This window comes from Ursus arctos, unplaced genomic scaffold (genome assembly GCF_023065955.2).
Source record: "Ursus arctos isolate Adak ecotype North America unplaced genomic scaffold, UrsArc2.0 scaffold_20, whole genome shotgun sequence".
Taxonomy (NCBI): Eukaryota; Metazoa; Chordata; class Mammalia; order Carnivora; family Ursidae; genus Ursus; species Ursus arctos.
Genome location: NW_026622875.1, coordinates 36,595,222 through 36,612,658, shown reverse-complemented (window position 1 = coordinate 36,612,658; position 17,437 = coordinate 36,595,222). Strand labels below are relative to the sequence as shown.

The 17,437-nt window shown below is 35.8% G+C and overlaps 1 long non-coding RNA gene across 1 annotated transcript; it reads left to right on the top strand.

Moving 5' to 3' along the window:
- The first annotated feature begins 10,341 nt into the window (after positions 1 to 10,341).
- Positions 10,342 to 16,035, top strand: LOC125282043 (uncharacterized). Its single transcript, XR_008960636.1, has 3 exons — positions 10,342 to 10,517; positions 11,820 to 11,880; positions 13,172 to 16,035. It is a non-coding gene; the product is annotated as an uncharacterized LOC125282043 (long non-coding RNA).
- Positions 16,036 to 17,437: the final 1,402 nt, after the last annotated feature.

Below are 17,437 nucleotides of genomic sequence, written 5' to 3'. Positions count from 1 at the left end.
TTATCCTTGGAATGCAAGAATGGTCCAATACATACAAATCAATGTAATACATCACATCAATAGAATGAAAGAAAAGAACTGTATGATCACCTCAGTAGATGCAGAAAAAGCACTTGACAAAATTCAATATTCATTCATGATAAAAGCACAACAAATTAGGCAGAGAAGGAACATATCTCAACATAATAAAGGCCATACATGACAAGCATACAGCTAACGTCATACTCAATGGTGAAATGTTGAAAGCTTTTCTTTTAAGATCAGGAACAAGACAAGGGGGCCCACTCTCACCACTCTTTTTTAACAGTGTACTGGAAGTCTTAGCTAGAGCAATCAAGCAATAAAAAGAAATAAAAGCAGAATTGGCATGGAAGAAGTAAAATTGTCTATTTGCAGATGACAATTTTATACATAGAAACTCCTAAAACTCAGCCAAAAAACTGTTAGGACTAATAAAATAAATAAGGTTGGAGGATGCAAATTTAATATGAAAATCAGTAGCATTTCTATACACTAATAAGTTTTCTGAAACAGAAATAATACAATCATTTACAATAGCATCAAAACAATAAAATACTTAGGAATAAATTTAACAGAGGAGGTTAAAAATCTGTACTCTAAAAACCACAAGACACCGATGAATGAAATTAAAGATGACATAAATGTGAAGGTATCTCAAGGTTATGCATTGGGAGCATTAATATTGTTAAAATGTCCATAGTACAAAAAGCCATCTATAGATGGAATGCAATCCCTACTGAAATTTCAATGGTATTTTTACAGAAAGAGAAACTAGCCCTAAAATTTACATGGAACTACAAAAGGTCCTGAATAGCCAAAGAAAAAAATCCTAAGAAAGAACAAAGCAGGAGGCATCACACTTCCTAATTTCAAGCAATGCTAGAAACTATAGTAATTAAAAGAGTATGAGACTGGCATAAAAACAGGTAGACCAAATGGAACAGAATTGAGAGCCCAGAAATAAGCACAAGCATTTACAAACAACTAATATTTGACAAGTGGCCCAAAATATTCATTAGAGAAAACTCAATCTCTTCAGCAAATGGTGCTGGGAAATTTGGATATTCACATGTAAAAGACTGAAAATTGACTCCTATCTTACACCACTCACAGAAATTAACTTGAAATGGATTAAAGACTTACATGTAAGACCAGAAACCACAAAACTCCCCAAAGAAAACATAGGAAAAAAGCTCCTTGACATGGGTCTTGGTAATAATTTTTAGAAATCACACCTAATTAGAGCACAAACAGAAACATAAAAATTAACAAGTGGGAGTACATCAAACTAAAAATTATCTGCACGGCAAAAGAAGCCATCAACAAGGAAAAGACAACCAAAGAAATAGAAAAAATTGTTTGCAAACCATCTGTCTGAAAAAAGAATGATATCCAAAATATATGAAGAACTGATACAACTCTATAGCAAAAAATCCCAAATAATCCAACTTAAAAAATGGGTGAAGGACATGAGTAGACATTTTTCCAAAGAAGATAGATAAATGAATAGCCAAGAAGTACATGAGGAGATGCTCAACATCCCTAGTCATTAGGAAAATGCAAATTAAAAGCACAATGAGATATTACCTATTAGAATGGCCATCATCAAAAAGATGAGATAACAAATGCTGGTGTGGATGTGGACAAGAGGGAACCCTTGTGCACTGCTGATGGCATTTTAAGCTGGTATAGACACTATGGACACAGTGTGGAGATTTCTCAACAAAGAAAGAGAACTACCATATGATCCAGCAATTCTACTTCTAGGAATATTTCCAAAGGAAAGAAAAACACTATGTTGAAAAGATATCTGTACCTCCACGTTCATAGCAGCATTATTTACAATAACCAAAACAGGAAACAATCTTTGTTGATTGATGGATGAGTGGATACAGATGTTGTGATGTATGTATATGTGTGCATATATGTATGTGGGTATGTATGTATGTGTGCATGTATTATGTATATATATGTGTGTATGTGTATATAGATATAGATAGATCAGATTTGTGGTTACCAGAAGCAAGGGGAACAGGGAAGGGATATTGGAGGAAGGTGGTTAAAATATACAAACTTTCTGTTACAAGAAAAATAGATACTAGGGATATAATATACAACATGATGATTATAATTAACACTACTGCAGGACATACAGGAAAGTTGTTAATATTATACTTACAGGAGATGATAGACGTTAACTCAATCTATTGTAATCACTGCACAATATATATAAATCAAACCATTATGCTGTACACCTTAAACTTATACAGTGCTGTATGTCCATTATTTTTCAATAAAACTGAAAAAAGAGTGATCTTCTGGTCCAAGATGAAAATGTAGGAAGACTCTGAATTCATCACCACCATAGTAGACACACCAAATCTATACCTAATTATAAAGGAATTCCTCCTGAAGAAGAACTGAGGGCTGACTGAACAGCTTCTGCACAATGAAAGAGAGAGAGACCACATAAAGAACAGTAAGACAGATGAAGACATGGTAACAAAGGGAACTCCCACCCCCTGATGCTGCAAACTGTAGTGGGGAAAGGTATTTTCAGGAGAAGAAGAGAGGCAGAAAGGGGCAGAAAACTTATTTGAAGAAATAATAGCTAAAAAATTCCTTAATCTGGGGAAGGAAATAGACATCCAGGTTCAGGAAGCAGAATTCCAAAGATGATGAACACAAGGATGTCCACACCAAGACCCATAATAATTAGAATGGCAAAGATAAAAAAAATTTTTTAAAGCCTTAGTAAGAGAGAAGCAATTAGTCATGTACAAGGGAAACTGTATAAGGCTAATTAGCTATTTTTTTCAGCAGAAACTGCAGGCCAGAAGAGAGTGGCATGGTATATATTCAAAATGCTGAAAGGAAAAAACCTCCAACCAATAATTTTGATACCCTTGCCAGGTAGAATAAGAATTGAAGGAGAGATAAAGAACTTTTCAGACAAACTAAAATTAAAGGAGTTTATTACCACTAAAGCAGCCTTATAAGAAATGTTAAAGGTATTTAAGAAGAAAATAAAAGGCCATACTTAGAAGAAAATCATGAGTAAAAGGAAATAAACATTAAAAATAGTAAAGCAATAACTCTGATTGAAAGTGAGTATGAAAATCAGTTAAGTTAGGGGATTCACAAAAGAAAAAGATATAAAATGTAACATATACATAAAACATAGAGGGGGGAGTAAAAATGAAGTTCTTTTAGAATATGTTTAAACTTAAGTGACCATCAACTTAATATAGTCTGCTATATATTTAGAATGTTATACATGAATTTCATGGTAACCAAAACCACAAAAAGCTATAGTAGATACATAACAAAAATAAAGAGAAGGAAAGTTAAGCATAACAGTAAAGAAAGTCATCAATCACTAGGAAAGAGCGCAAGAGAAAAAGAAAGGAATAGGAAAGAACAAAATAGGAATATATACCTACTTACCAAGAATTACTTTTAATGTAAGTGGTCTAAATGTTCCGATCAAAAGACAAAGTTGAATGGATTAAAAAAAAACAAAAACAAAAAAACACCTCATCTACATGCTGACTACAAAAGACTCACTTTAGACTAAAAATATGTATACACTGAAAATGAAAAAATGGAAAAAGATATTTCATTCAAATGAAATTGAAAAAAAAAAGCTAGTACAACACTACTTACATCAGAAAATATGGACTTTACAACAAAGACTGTAACACAGGACAAAGAAGAGCATTACATAATGTTACAGGCATCAATTCAGAAAGAGGATATAACAATCGTAAATATCTATGCACTCAACATTGGAACACCTAAATTTGTAAAGTAAATATTAGACATAAAGAGAGAAACTGACAGTAATAAAATAGTAGTAGGGGACTTTAACACCACACTTGCACCAGTGAATAGATCATCCTGGCAGAAAATTGAAAGCAGTGTCTTGGAATGATATACCAAACCAACAGACTTTACAGAATAGTCCATCCAAAAACAACACAATGCACATTCTTTGCAAATGTACATGGAGCATTCTCCAAGACAGAGCACATGTTAGGCCACAAAGCAAGCCTCAATACATTTAAGGAGACTGAAATTAATATCAAGCATCTTTTCTGCCCACAACAGTATAAAACTAGAAATAAATTATAAGAAAGAAACTGAAAAAAACCAGAAACATGGGGAGGTTAAACAACATGCTTCTAAACAACCAACAGGTCAATAAAGAAATCAAAGAGAAAAATATGTGGAAACAAATGAAAATACAACACAAGGGATCAAATCTGGGGTGCAGCAAAAGCAATTCTAAGAGGGAAATTTATAGTGACACAGACCTATCTCAAGAAATAAGAAAAATCTCAAATAGACAATCTCACCTTAAACCTAAAAGAACTAAAAAAAGAAGAACAAAAAGCCCAAAGCCAGTAGAAGGAAGGGAATAATAAAGATCAGAGTGGAAATAAATGAAATAGAGATGGAAAAAAGAAAACAAAGAAAAGATCAATGAAACCATGAGCTGGTTCTTTCAAAAGGTAAACAAAATTGATAAACTTTTATCCAGACTCAAGAAAAAAAAAGAGAGAAAAGCCAAATGAATAAAATTGAAATGAAGGAGAAGTAACAACCAATACTGCAGAAACACAAGAAACTATGAGATTACTATGAAACAATTATATGCCAACAGATTGGACAATCTAGAAGAAATGTATAAATTCCTAGGAATACACCATCTTCCAAAACTGAACCTGGAAGAAATAGAAAATCTCAACAGACTAATTACTAGCAATGAGTTTGAATCCGTATCAAAAAACTTCCAACAAATTAAAGTTCAGGACCAGATGGATTCACAGGTCAATTCTAGCAAACATTAAAAAAAAAAAAAAGGAGTTAATAAAAAAAGAGTTAATACTTCTTCTCCTCAAACTGTTGCAAAAAATAGAAGAAGAAGGAAAGCTTCCAAATTCATTTTAGGAGGCCAGCATTTCCCTGATACCAAACCCAGACAAAAGCATTTCAAAAAAGAACACTACAGGCCAAGATTCTTGATAACCATACATGCAAAAATCCTCAAAAAAATATTAGTGAACTACATTCAATAACACATTAAAAGAATAATTCACCACAATCAAGAGGATCAAGAGGAAGTTATTCTGGGTATGGTTCAGTATTTGCACATCAATAAATGTGATACCGCACATTAATAAAATGAAGTATAAAAACCATATGATCGGGGCGCCTGGGTGGCTCAGTCCTTAAGCGTCTGTCTGCCTTCGGCTCAGGGCGTGATCCCGGCGTTCTGGGATTGAGCCCCACATTAGGCTCCCTGTTCCGCTGGGAGCCTGCTTCTTCCTCTCCCACTCCCCCTGCTTGTGTTCCCTCTCTCGCTGGCTGTCTCTCTCTCTGTCAAATAAATAAATAAAATCTTAAAAAAAAAAAACCCCATATGATCATATCGATAGATGCAGAAAAAATATGTGACAAAATCCAACATCTGTTTATGATAAAAACTCTCAAGAAAATGGATTTAGAGGGAACACACCCAAACATAATAAAAGGCATATACATAAAACCCACAGCTAACATCACATTAATTGTGAAAAATTGAAACTTTTTTCTAGGATCAGAAAGGCAAGGGTGTCTGCCCTTGCCACTTCTATTCAACATAAACTGGAAGTCCTGGCCACAGCAATCACACAAGAAAAAGAAATGAAAGGCATACAAATTGGTAAGGAAGAAGTTAAATTCTCAGTACTTGCAAATGACATTGTACTATACATAGAAAACCTAAAGGCTTCACCAAAAGAAAGCTGTAGAAGGAATTAGTGAATTCTGTAAAGTTTCAAGATACAATATTCAGATGCAGAAATTTGTTGAATTTTCATATGCTAATAATGAAGTAGCAGAAAGACAAATTAAGTAAACAATTCCACTTACAATTGTACCAAAAAGAATAAAACACGTAGGTATAAACTTTAAAAAAGGGTGTGAAAGATCTGTACTCTGAAAACTATAAAACACTGCTGAAAGAAATTGAAGACAGCACAAACAAATGGAAAGACATAAAGCTCATAGATTGGAAGCTACAGAGTCAATGAAATCTCTATCAATATATTAATAGCATGTTGCACAGAACTAGGACAAGTAATCTTAAAATTTGTACGGAACCACAAAAGATCCTGAGTAGCCAAAGCAATCTTGAGAAAGAAGAACAAAGCTGGAGGTATCACAATCTCAGATTTCAAGATACATTATAAAGCTGTACTAATCATAACAGTATAGTACTGGCACAAAAACAGACACATAGATCAATAGAACAGAATAGAGAGCCTAGAAATAAACTCATGCTTTTATGGTTAATTAATCTACAGAAAGGAGGCAAGATTATGCAGTGGAGAAAAGATAATCTCTTCACTAAAGGATGCTGGGAAAACTGGACAGCTACATGCTAAAGAATGAGACTAGATCACTTTCTCATACCACACACAAAAATAAACTCCTAATACTGTAAAACTCCTAGAAGAAAACATAGACAGTAACCTCTTGGATATCAGCCTTAGGAGCATTTTTCTAGATACATCCCTTCCGACAAGGAAACAAAAACAAAAACAAAAAAGTATTGGGAATACACAAAAATAAAAACCTTTTGCACAGCATAGGGAAGCATCAACAAAATGAAAAGGCAACGTACTGAATGGGAGAAGATATTTGCAAATAATGTATCCTGTAAGGAGTTAATATCCAAAATTATTGTAAAGAACTTATACAAGTCAACACTAAACAAAAGCAACAATCCAATTTAAAAATGGGCAGAGGAACTTAATAGACTTTTTCCAAAGATGGCATACAGATGGCCAACAGATACATGAAAAGATGGTGAACATGACTAATCATTGGGGAAATGTAAATCAAAACTTCAGTGAATTATCACCTTACACCTGTAATGGATAGAATAAAAAAGACAAGAAATAAAAAGAGAGGAATTGGAGAAAAAGGAACACTCATGCACTGTTGGGGGGAATGTAAATTGGTGACACTACTTGGAAAACAGTATAGAGGCTCCTCAAAGAGTAGAAAAGAGAAAAACTATAGAATCCAGTAATTCCCCACTGGGTCTTTAGATAAAGAAAACAAAAATACTAATTCAAAATGATATATACATCCCTATGTTTATCATAGCATTATTTACAATAGCCATGATTTGCAAGTAAATTAAATGTCCACTGATGAATGGATAAAGACTTGGGGGGCGGTGTGTGTGTACACAATGGAATATTACTCAGCCAAAAGAATTAATGAGATCTTGCCATTTGCAACAACATGGAAGGACCTAAAAGGTATTATGTTAAGTGAGATAAGTCAGAGAAAGACAAATACCATATGGTATCACTTATTTATGGAATCTAAAAAATAAAACAAATGAACAAAAAACCAAAGCAGAAAAAAACCCATAAATACAGAGAATCAACTGGTGTTTGCCAGAGGGAGTAGGGTGGGGAGAGAGGCAAAATGGATAAAGGGGATTGGGAGGTACGGGCTACCAGTTGCGAAATAAACAAGTTATGAGGATTAAAGGTACAGCATAGGAAATACAGTCCATAGTAGGTCATTGTAAAAGCACTGTATAGTGACAGATGGTAGCTACACTTGTGGTGAACAGAGCATCATATAGAGTTGTCTAATCATGGTGTTGGAGACCTAAAACTAATTTTTTTAAACTAGGAAAATACTTGAAAATTATCCAAATGACATCTTCACCCATGCATGTAACAGTCTAGGAATTGCAGTGTTTCCAGGGGAAAATGTCCCCTTCTAACTATTATCTAGGATGGAGTTCTTTCAAGCCTTTGTTGTTTGTTGTGAAAGGAAAGATCATTCCTTCATGTTTAGCAGTTATTAAGAGTACTTGTTAAAAGCGACAATTAATGGCTGTTTCAAGAGGTGCGTGGCTGGATTACTGGCACTCTTAAGAAAATAAATGGAGAACTAACTTTCTCATTTACTCCAGCACCTTCCAGGTATTCACATAGCGACAAAGAATCATTCCTTTTTATTTTATCTTTATTTTTATTTTTTGAAGCATCTTTTTAGCTCTACCTTTGAGTAGGTGACCCCTCCAGGTAAAGTCTTACCACCTCAGATTATGGATGTAAAACTTAGGTGATCATTAGAAATACTTGGGAGATCTTTTTGAAACTGTAGATTCTTCATACCTACCCCGAGAAATCCTTATTCACAAAATCTGAAGTGGAGGCTGAGAACACACATACATTTAAGAAAAATGACCCCCCCCACCCAAAAAAGAATAATGTTCCCCAAATGAATCTGATCATTAGCTAGATTTTAATAGCACTGATGAAGAAACAGGAAGCAAGCAATAGGACAAATAATACCAGATGCCTAACTTTGTAAGGCTCTTGGCCTTGAAAACAGTCCCTTCTACTCAAAGCCTCTATCAGCAGACCCCTTCTTGCGCTGCCACCAAATACCCAGATTGTTAAAACTTGATAAGAGAAATGCATGCCTAATTTGTCCTTGACTGTCTTCCAAAGAAGATGACCACACAACCCAGCTCTGAACAGCAGGCTATGTGATCATTTTATTCAACCAGTATGTGACTAAGACAGAAGTATTTCCGTGGGGGAGAGGAGAGAAAGAAAAAAAATTGGCAGAAAACTATGAAATTAATTCTTTTTGAGCTGTGCAGCTCCCTGCCTGGGATATTTCACCCTGTGTTTTCATCAGCCAGCTGAAATTATTTTGATATTCCCTTTTTGGCAATGATAACCCAGAAAGAAAGGGAAAAAAATTTTTTTTCTATTTTCTCAGTCTTCTTTGCCTGACTTTTGTTCTGTCAGGCAAGGGTAGATGGTACTGACCATACAAAGAATGTCTTCCCAACTTTCCTGATAGCTGCATGTAATTTTAGGTACTCTTAACCTCTAAAAATATAACATTTGTGGGTTCTACTGTCTGATAAGTTCCTCTGGGATGTTCAGGACATACGTGTGCACACTGTGCAGTCAGGCTTTGACCCAGATGCAAGAATGTACTATTCCCTTGGGGTACTGGGAGCAGACTGAACCTCAGGTCAAACATATAATCAGGAATAATTTTCTGTAGGTGACCCTTCTCTACTGTTCCACATATCTTGGGTTCTACCCTGTCGGACTGTACCCACCAATCCTACAATTCCTTCCTGGATAGTAGCATCTTGGCAGAAGACATTTAACAACCATTCATAAGTCACACCTTCAGACTTCAATTCCTATTCTAAGAGGCTAATGCTTGATTCTGTGCCACTGAGATTGTTGCACTCAGGGAAGAAACTAGATTAGATAGATGTTAGGCACTGTTGGTTGCTAGTAGGTTTGTGCTTTAGCTCTTATGGCATATTCCATGGCTCAGAGAAGGTATCCAATTAATGTTCACTGAGTGAAGGAACATGTTTGCATTAAAACTGAAACCCCTTGGAAATTACTTTAATCCTGGAGAGTAACTGGTTATTCTTGAGGTTTTCAACGGGCTCTAATTCTAATATGATTTCTTATACTCTTTATGCATGAGGTGGCTTCAAGAATGAGAACTGCAGTAGAAACTGAATTTTCAGTAAGGTGAAAATAAGATATAGATACATTTTATCCCCATCTGCTACAGCCTCCACATAAGGAAACTAGCCCTGCAATGGAAGTAGGGGTAGGGAAAAAGGTAGAAAAAGAACACCAGAATAAGTCCAAAAACATTAGAATTTGGGCCACTTTCAGTACAACTTTAGAGAACTTTCCACACACTCCAATCTCAAGAAAGTGCTGAGAGCATCCATGAGATAAATGTGTTCTTATGACCTTAAAAACAATTTCAAAAAAATTCTACAGTAATTCTTCCAAAAATTACAGTTTTCAGGCACTCAGCTACTTAAGAACCCATTTTTACTTCCCTGTTAACAGGCCCACATTACCTACCCATCTCCAAGAAATTACTAACAAAGTAATATTCTTCACAGATCATCTTTATCTATTCTAAAGGTCCAATTTATTTGATGATACTCTACTTCATGCAAGGAATTGCTCCCTCCTTTCCTGCACTGATTCATAGTTCACTCATTCTTCAGGACCCCAGCCCTGTTCTCTTTCTAAATACATCCCCTCCAATGGCTCTGGCCCCTTGTTCTTCTTATTATTTTTTCACCTCCTGGCTTTGTGTAATTCCTATCTTCACCACTTAGGATGATCTCATATTGTTTTACAACTGTTTTGAATGCATTTTATTTTTTTATTTTATTTTATTTTATTTTATTTATTTATTTTTTTTAAAGATTTTATTTATTTATTTGACAGAGACAGCCAGCGAGAGAGGGAACACAAGCAGGGGGAGTGGGAGAGGAAGAAGCAGGCTCATAACGGAGGAGCCTGATGTGGGACTCGATCCCAGAACGCTGGGATCACGCCCTGAGCTGAAGGCAGACGCTTAACCGCTGTGCCACCCAGGCGCCCCTTGAATGCATTTTAAATTATCAAGTAAGTTGAGAAACTTTCTAAGAGCAAGATTCAAGTCTTACATATCACCATAGATAGCAAAAACATAATTGATGCTTAATAAATATTTGTTTAGTTGAAGAGTTTCAAATTCATCATTTCAACTCACAAATCTCATAGCTAATCAAAACCATTACAAAACCCATGAATTAGGGTCATTTAGGGAGCAGAAAAGAGGACCATCCATGTCTCTGACTTTGGGCCCGTGTGATCAGATTTTTTTCTGAGATTCCAGGGGCTTCAGAGGATACTGACAGGCCCCACAAAAAAAAAAAAAAAAAAAAAAAAAAAAAGAGAGAGAGAGAGAGAGAGAGGGAGAAAGAGAGAAGTTATCTAGTTTCAAGCCTGTATAGTGTACAACTTAGGTGACTGCTGGACCAAGCTGATTTACTCAAGTTTTTAGTGGGAAAAGGGAACTTATATATTTTGAACATTCAGAAATCCCGAGAGGCCTTGTGGTAGGACAAATGTGTCCAATTATTCAATAAATGTGGCCAAATATTACATATTAGCCAATTTTTTCTCAAAGATATTATTTCTGTCAAGTGGACAACACATATCATTTTGACTATTATCTTTGACTATTATCCTCTGTAATTACTCAAATGTTGGCCAATACAAGTTATCTGATCCATGCACAATTTCTTTTTATCAGAAAATGAGGAGTATTTGAGATCTGAGCATTTTGTACAAAGTACTAGCTCCTCCGCCAGGATAAACCCCTCTACTTGTCCTCAATAGGATTTTCCCAAGTTTACTCTTTTCTTGAAATGGTTGGGACACTTGATGACTTCCAAGGCTTTTCTGAAAAAGGGAGAGCACTTTGCATCTTCTCCCCATCCATCATAATTAGAGCAAGTGAATTAAAAACATGGATTTGAGCTCCGTGTGACTACAGGCTGAGACCTGCTCAGGGCAGCTGCTCTGCTGCATTAGTCCATCAGCTGCACTTCATTAGGGGATGCATTCACCTTCCTAGAGGAGTTCAAGGCTGTGTGGCTTTGCCTTAGGAAGCCTGGCTTCCTGCACAGCAGTATTTCACCCTTCCCTAGAACTGAGATGTCCCTCCCAGGAGGGGCATCTTCACTCTGAAAGCTGGTTGAATGTAGGCCTCAAATTTAGAATTTTCAGCTGGATTTTTACCTTTGCCAGCAGTGTGCATATGGAGGGGGGTGGGCAGGGAGTAATTTTAATGGATATTGGGCAGGATATTTTAATGTGAATGTTTTGGATGACAACAAATGGAGATGCTAATAAGCCCATTTGTTCCTGACTTCACTGCAGATTTGTGGCAGCCCAGCAGCCAGTTGAGCCCCTGGTGGAGCACTGCATGGGTCAACTGCAGGTACTGTGTACTAGTCCTTGCAGAAGATAGGGTAGAAGTCAGAAGAGATGGAATACCTAGAACCACTCCGTTGGAGACTATTTTGCAGCACACCCATCTGCAAATTTACTATCCTGGGTCACCTCTTTCATATTGTTTCAAATTTTCTTCTGCCTGCTTTCAAGGTTCCCATCAATGTCCCCCCGTTTTCCTCAGCAGGCACTCAGGGAAAAGGCTAAATAAAATTATCTTGAAATGTGTCATTATAATTTGGAGTTATAAGGGTAAGAAGACAAGGTAGTTCTATCAGTTTTAGGCACTGTTCTTAGTTTATTGTTTTGACTTCGATCTCATAACTGTAAGTAGCGCTCAGCATCTACCTCATGTATGTCAATATATTTTGGTAGAAATTTAGGTTCAAGTCGGTCTTTGTAGGAACAATAACATTTGTTGAAAGGAGGCCCAAAGTTACAATGCTTAGCTATTTCCAAATACAGTGGCTCCCCCTTATTTGTAGTTTTGTTTTCTACAGTTGCCTAAAGTCATCTGTGGTCTGGAAGCAGACGATCCTCCTTCTGACTATTGTCAGAAGATCATTAGTGGCTTGATCCTGCATCACACTGCTTATGTCATTCACCTCACTTCATTTCATCAGTAGGCGTTTTATTATCTCACATCATCACAAGAAGGGTGAGGACAGTATACAAAGATATTTTGAGAGAGAGAAAAAGAGAGAGACCATCTCTATGTAACTTCTACTATAGTATATTGTTATAATTGTTCTATTTTATTGTTACTCTCTTATTGTGTCTAATTTATAAATTAAACTTTATCATAGTTATGCATGTATAGAAAAAACTGTATAGGGTTTGTTATTATTTGCAACTTCAGGCAGCCATTGGGAGTCTTGGAATGTATGTTCTGTGGATAAGGGGGACTATTATACATAGCAAGTTCTCAGTGTATGATAGTTGTTGCTCTTTTTTTTTTTTTTTTTTTTTTTTTATTCAGGGAAATTTAAGTTGGAGCTCCAGTAGCCTCACAAGAACTGGGTGGCTTTAGGAAAGTCACTGGGCTTTTCTGGGCACCAATTTGCTTATCTGTTATATAAAGTCATGGTGTTGGAAGGTGGGTTGAACAAGAGAATTTTCAAGGCCCTTTCTAATTATATGCTTGTATGGGGAGAGAGACATCTTAAAGAATGCTTATTTGTGTCTGTTAATAGTCTTAAATCAAGTTAAAAAAATGGCATAAATATTAAAAGTAAAGCTCTCACAGTGTTTTTTTTTTTTTTTCTTGTTAATTTTTTTAGGCATCCAAGGCATGAGAAGTGAATGTTGCTGAATTCATGAACATTTGCAAAGAATCATTAGTTTTTCAGGGCAATTGCATAAGCCTCATGCTCTCATGGAGCAATTTCAACAACTCCCAAACCCAATGACCTGTTTTCTTATGTTGATATTGGTATTCTCTCCTTTAAGAAAGTGACTCTTGAGCAAAATTTATACCAAGAATTTTTCCTTAGGACACAAATTTTCATTCATTATGTATCCGCTGATTATTTCATTTACCAAGCAGTAAAGTACAGGACACTAACCAAATCTTGGGCTCTGTGAGAACTGCAAAAGTGAATGAAATCTTCTGGTCATCAGTAATATTAAGGAAACCAAGAACCACACATTGGGAGATACAATTATCAAAAAAGTTATAAATCCCCTATTGGTCTTTTATTCTGTCTCTCTATTGATTACTCAGAAAAGGAATACTGAAAAGAAAAAGACTTGATTGAATATGCCGCTTTACAATTCATGTGCTATGTCCAAGAAGATAGGATGGACTAAAATATAATGAGCAACCTGAGTTGCAATAATCTATCAGAGTGAAAAGAGCGAAGATATTACAGGATGCTAGGGAAGTCATCCATGTCTCCAACCATTTATCTATTCATTTATTTAAGAATAATAAACATCTACTCAGTACCAAATATTGTACAAGAAGAGAAAGAAAACTGGCAAGAGCTTACATTTTAGAGGGGAATGATGAGAGCAAATACTTAAGATAGACAGTGCTATCTCTTATGATGGATTGAGATGTGAAGGTACCAGGGTCACCTTCTTGGATAAAGAAATGTAATTCGGAGATCTAGAGTATAAGTAGGAGTATTCACTTAAAGAGCAGAGTGAGGAGTGAAGCAAAGGAAAGTAGGGATATGTGCCACCCAAAAGAAATAGCAAGCCTCAAGGTCAAGAAATAAGAGATAACAAGAAAGGGAATTAATTCAGTTTTATCAAAGTGGTGACATCCCAAAAGGGAAGGAAATGGCATGGAATGTGGCTAGAAATGTAAGCAGAGAAGATCTTACAGGTCCAGTTGGAGTTGTAGGCAGAAAGATGATGCGATCAGATCTGCGTATTAAGACGATCACCTAAACTGCCGTGCGGAAAATATATTGAACCCAGTGAGACCAACTAGGAGACTGATGCAGTAATCCAAGTGAGAGATAACTTGAACTAGGAAAACATCAGTGGGTTCTGAATAGGGGCAACTTTCAGTAATTTTTAGTAAGCACCAGTAGACATAGCTTGCTGATTAGATGTAGGAATGAAAGAGAGCTTTGATAAGTTTCTGCATGGATTATGATGTGATATCATTCATTGGTTAAGATATAGTAACTATGATGCAGGATAAACAGTTATTTAGAGGAGATAGAATGGCTTCTATTTTCAACATTCTGAATTTTATATACACGTGGTATATCTAAGTGAGGTTCTCCAGTGGGTAGTTTATTTGGTTTGGATCCAAAGTTCAGGAAAAATAGAGGAACTGATTAGAGAATCATCATTATATAGAACATAATTGGTGTCAGGGGGAGTATATGAAATCATCCACTAGAAGTGGGCCTAGAAGAGAGAAGGGACCTAGTATAAAGACTTTGAATAATATTAATATTTAGTGTTAATATTTAAAATAAAGAATAGCCTAGTAAGGAGATTGAGTGGGAGTATTCAGAGATGGAGAAAAATATTTTCTATGCTGAGTGTTGCTAGAATGTTCAGATTGTCATTTACCTGTTTGTACTCAGCTCATTCCCATACTGTACACTCAGCTGTGAACTGCAGGCGAGTGGACTGCTCAAAACTACATTTCCCGGAGTTCTTTATTAGATGACATCCACTTCAGTTTAAGCAATGAGAGATGTCTGCTGGAAATTGGAAGATGTAAGGAAGGGAGAAGCTACTGAATTTTTCTGTCACTCTTTCTAGTAGATGTCTCTAACAGTAGTGATCATGTCTGCCAGGAACTGTGGGCTTTCTCAATGTCAAAGTTTCCCAACCAGTAGTTTTAATAACAACAGCATTCATTTCTCTCAGTGTCAGCTCCAAGTTTGTTCCTGAATTGTGGAAGAACTACCTCCTGCTCTATTTACCCTACTGTAGGGATGGTTATTAGTTTACTGTAGTAACTTCCTATACTAACTTGCTTTCTGTTCTTGCTTCCTAAGCTCTTCAAATGCTCACATTTGTAAACGTGGCTTGCAAGACTCTGTATCATCTTTCCATGAATAATTTTCCAGCTTCACTTTGTGCCATTCTATTTCCTCTTTTAAAATTAATACCCTGAACATATTTGAGATTATTTTAATTCTTCCATCTTTGTAATAGATTCCTTGTATTAAATCTCCATTTGAAACACATGGCAATGTTCTTGTGTTCCTGGTTGGACCTTAATTGATTCAGAACTCCTGCTGAAGAGAGAGAACTGGTATCATATGTGGCTACAAAGAAGTTGTTAAGGACTTCAGCAAGAATCATTTCAGTGTAAAAGTCGGGCAAAAGTCCGATTGCTCTAGTTGAAGATACTGAATAATGATTACATCCAGCAAGCAAGGACAGACATGTTCTAGAAGTCCAGCCATAAAAGTGAGGAGAGAAATAACAGGTAGGAAAGAAGTGTCAGCCTTGTGCTGTTAAATATGGTAGCCAGTAGACACACATAGTTATTGAGCTTTTGAGTTGTGGTTAGTTTGAACTGAGATGTGCTCTAAGTAAAAAATAAACTTACTGTATTTCAGATAGTATTAACAAAGAGAAGATTTCATTAATTTTTTATTGATTATATGTTGAAATAGGAATATGTTAGACATATTACGTTTAATAAAATACTATTCGAAATCAATTTATTTTAAATTTTGTTTAATATAGTTACTAGAACATTTAAAATTATGTATATGGCTTGGACAGTGCTATTCTAGACTAAAAATGAAATAGCCAATGATGTCTTAGGCCCCTTTATGTGTTACAGTCAACAAGGTATGTGGTCTAAAGAGTTAGGCAGAGCCTAAAACATAAAATTATGCACGTGAAACAATGCTGCAGCAAAACAAACTTTGGTAAGATGGAAAAATGCTGATTGTTCCTGATATCATATTTAGAAAAAACATATAATTTTTCTCAGAAGACTCTTGAGAATAAATGATATTTGTAGGAGATGTGATCAGATTTGCACTAATTATCATGGCAGTGCACAAGGTAGAACTGGGTAAGGAGATACTGAAGTCAAGAAGATCAGTTAGAGGACATTAGCAAGAAACCTGGAGAGAGGTGATGGAGGTCTGAATTAAGATAGTGTAGATGAGATAGAGAAGATAGGGTGGTATAATGGATATTATGGAAATAGAATTGTCAAGTTTTGGATGATGACTGAATGTAGAGATTTACAGAGAAGCGTCACCACCTACCACTTTGAAATACACCATGAAGTTATATTGTGTACTCAGGTTTCAGATAGGTTTGTTTAGAAAGAGGAAATGTCAGCACTTTGGAAAATAAGTTTACTTATATTGCTAGTCTGCCAAGGAACAGAGACATCATCTCATGCTCTGATGGTGCAACCAAACCTCCTTATACCAAACCTGAAATTGACAAATAGCAATTCTGGTGGTGACAATGTTGGATACCCAATCAGGCATGTAATCAAAACATCAGCTGGTTACTAATATGATATCATTCTCAAATGATGCTGAACAACTACATGCAGTGGAAACTACCCTGGAGGTGGAGATAGCAGGTAAGGGTTCAAGGCCTGGCTCTATCTAAACAAGCCATGAAAGTGACTTTACCTAATGGAACCTTAATTCTTTCATCCATAAAATAAAGATAAAAACATCTGCCATCAGATACTTTAAAATTGCCCAAGGCCATGTAAGAGAATATACTTTATAAATAAGGAAGATTTACATAAATATACATACGGTATTTTTTTATGGCTTCTATTTCAAATTTACAGATTTTTTTTTTTTTTTTGTGGAAGTGTGAATATTTCCACAAGTGAACTTTTAATGATTAAGCTCCTACAGTGTGGAGAAAAGAAACTCTGAGCTAAAGTATCTATTAATAGGGATTCCGATAGTCAACCACCCCCATACTACATGTGTTGGTATGTGTAAGCTTGTGTGGGGAGGGATTGGTGGGTGTGTGTTTCAGAGTGGAGATGTATAAAGAAAACATCACAGCTTGAAAAAGCTATACTTGAATGTTTTGCAAAAACAGTTTCTACAATTAACCCTGCTGATCTGTTT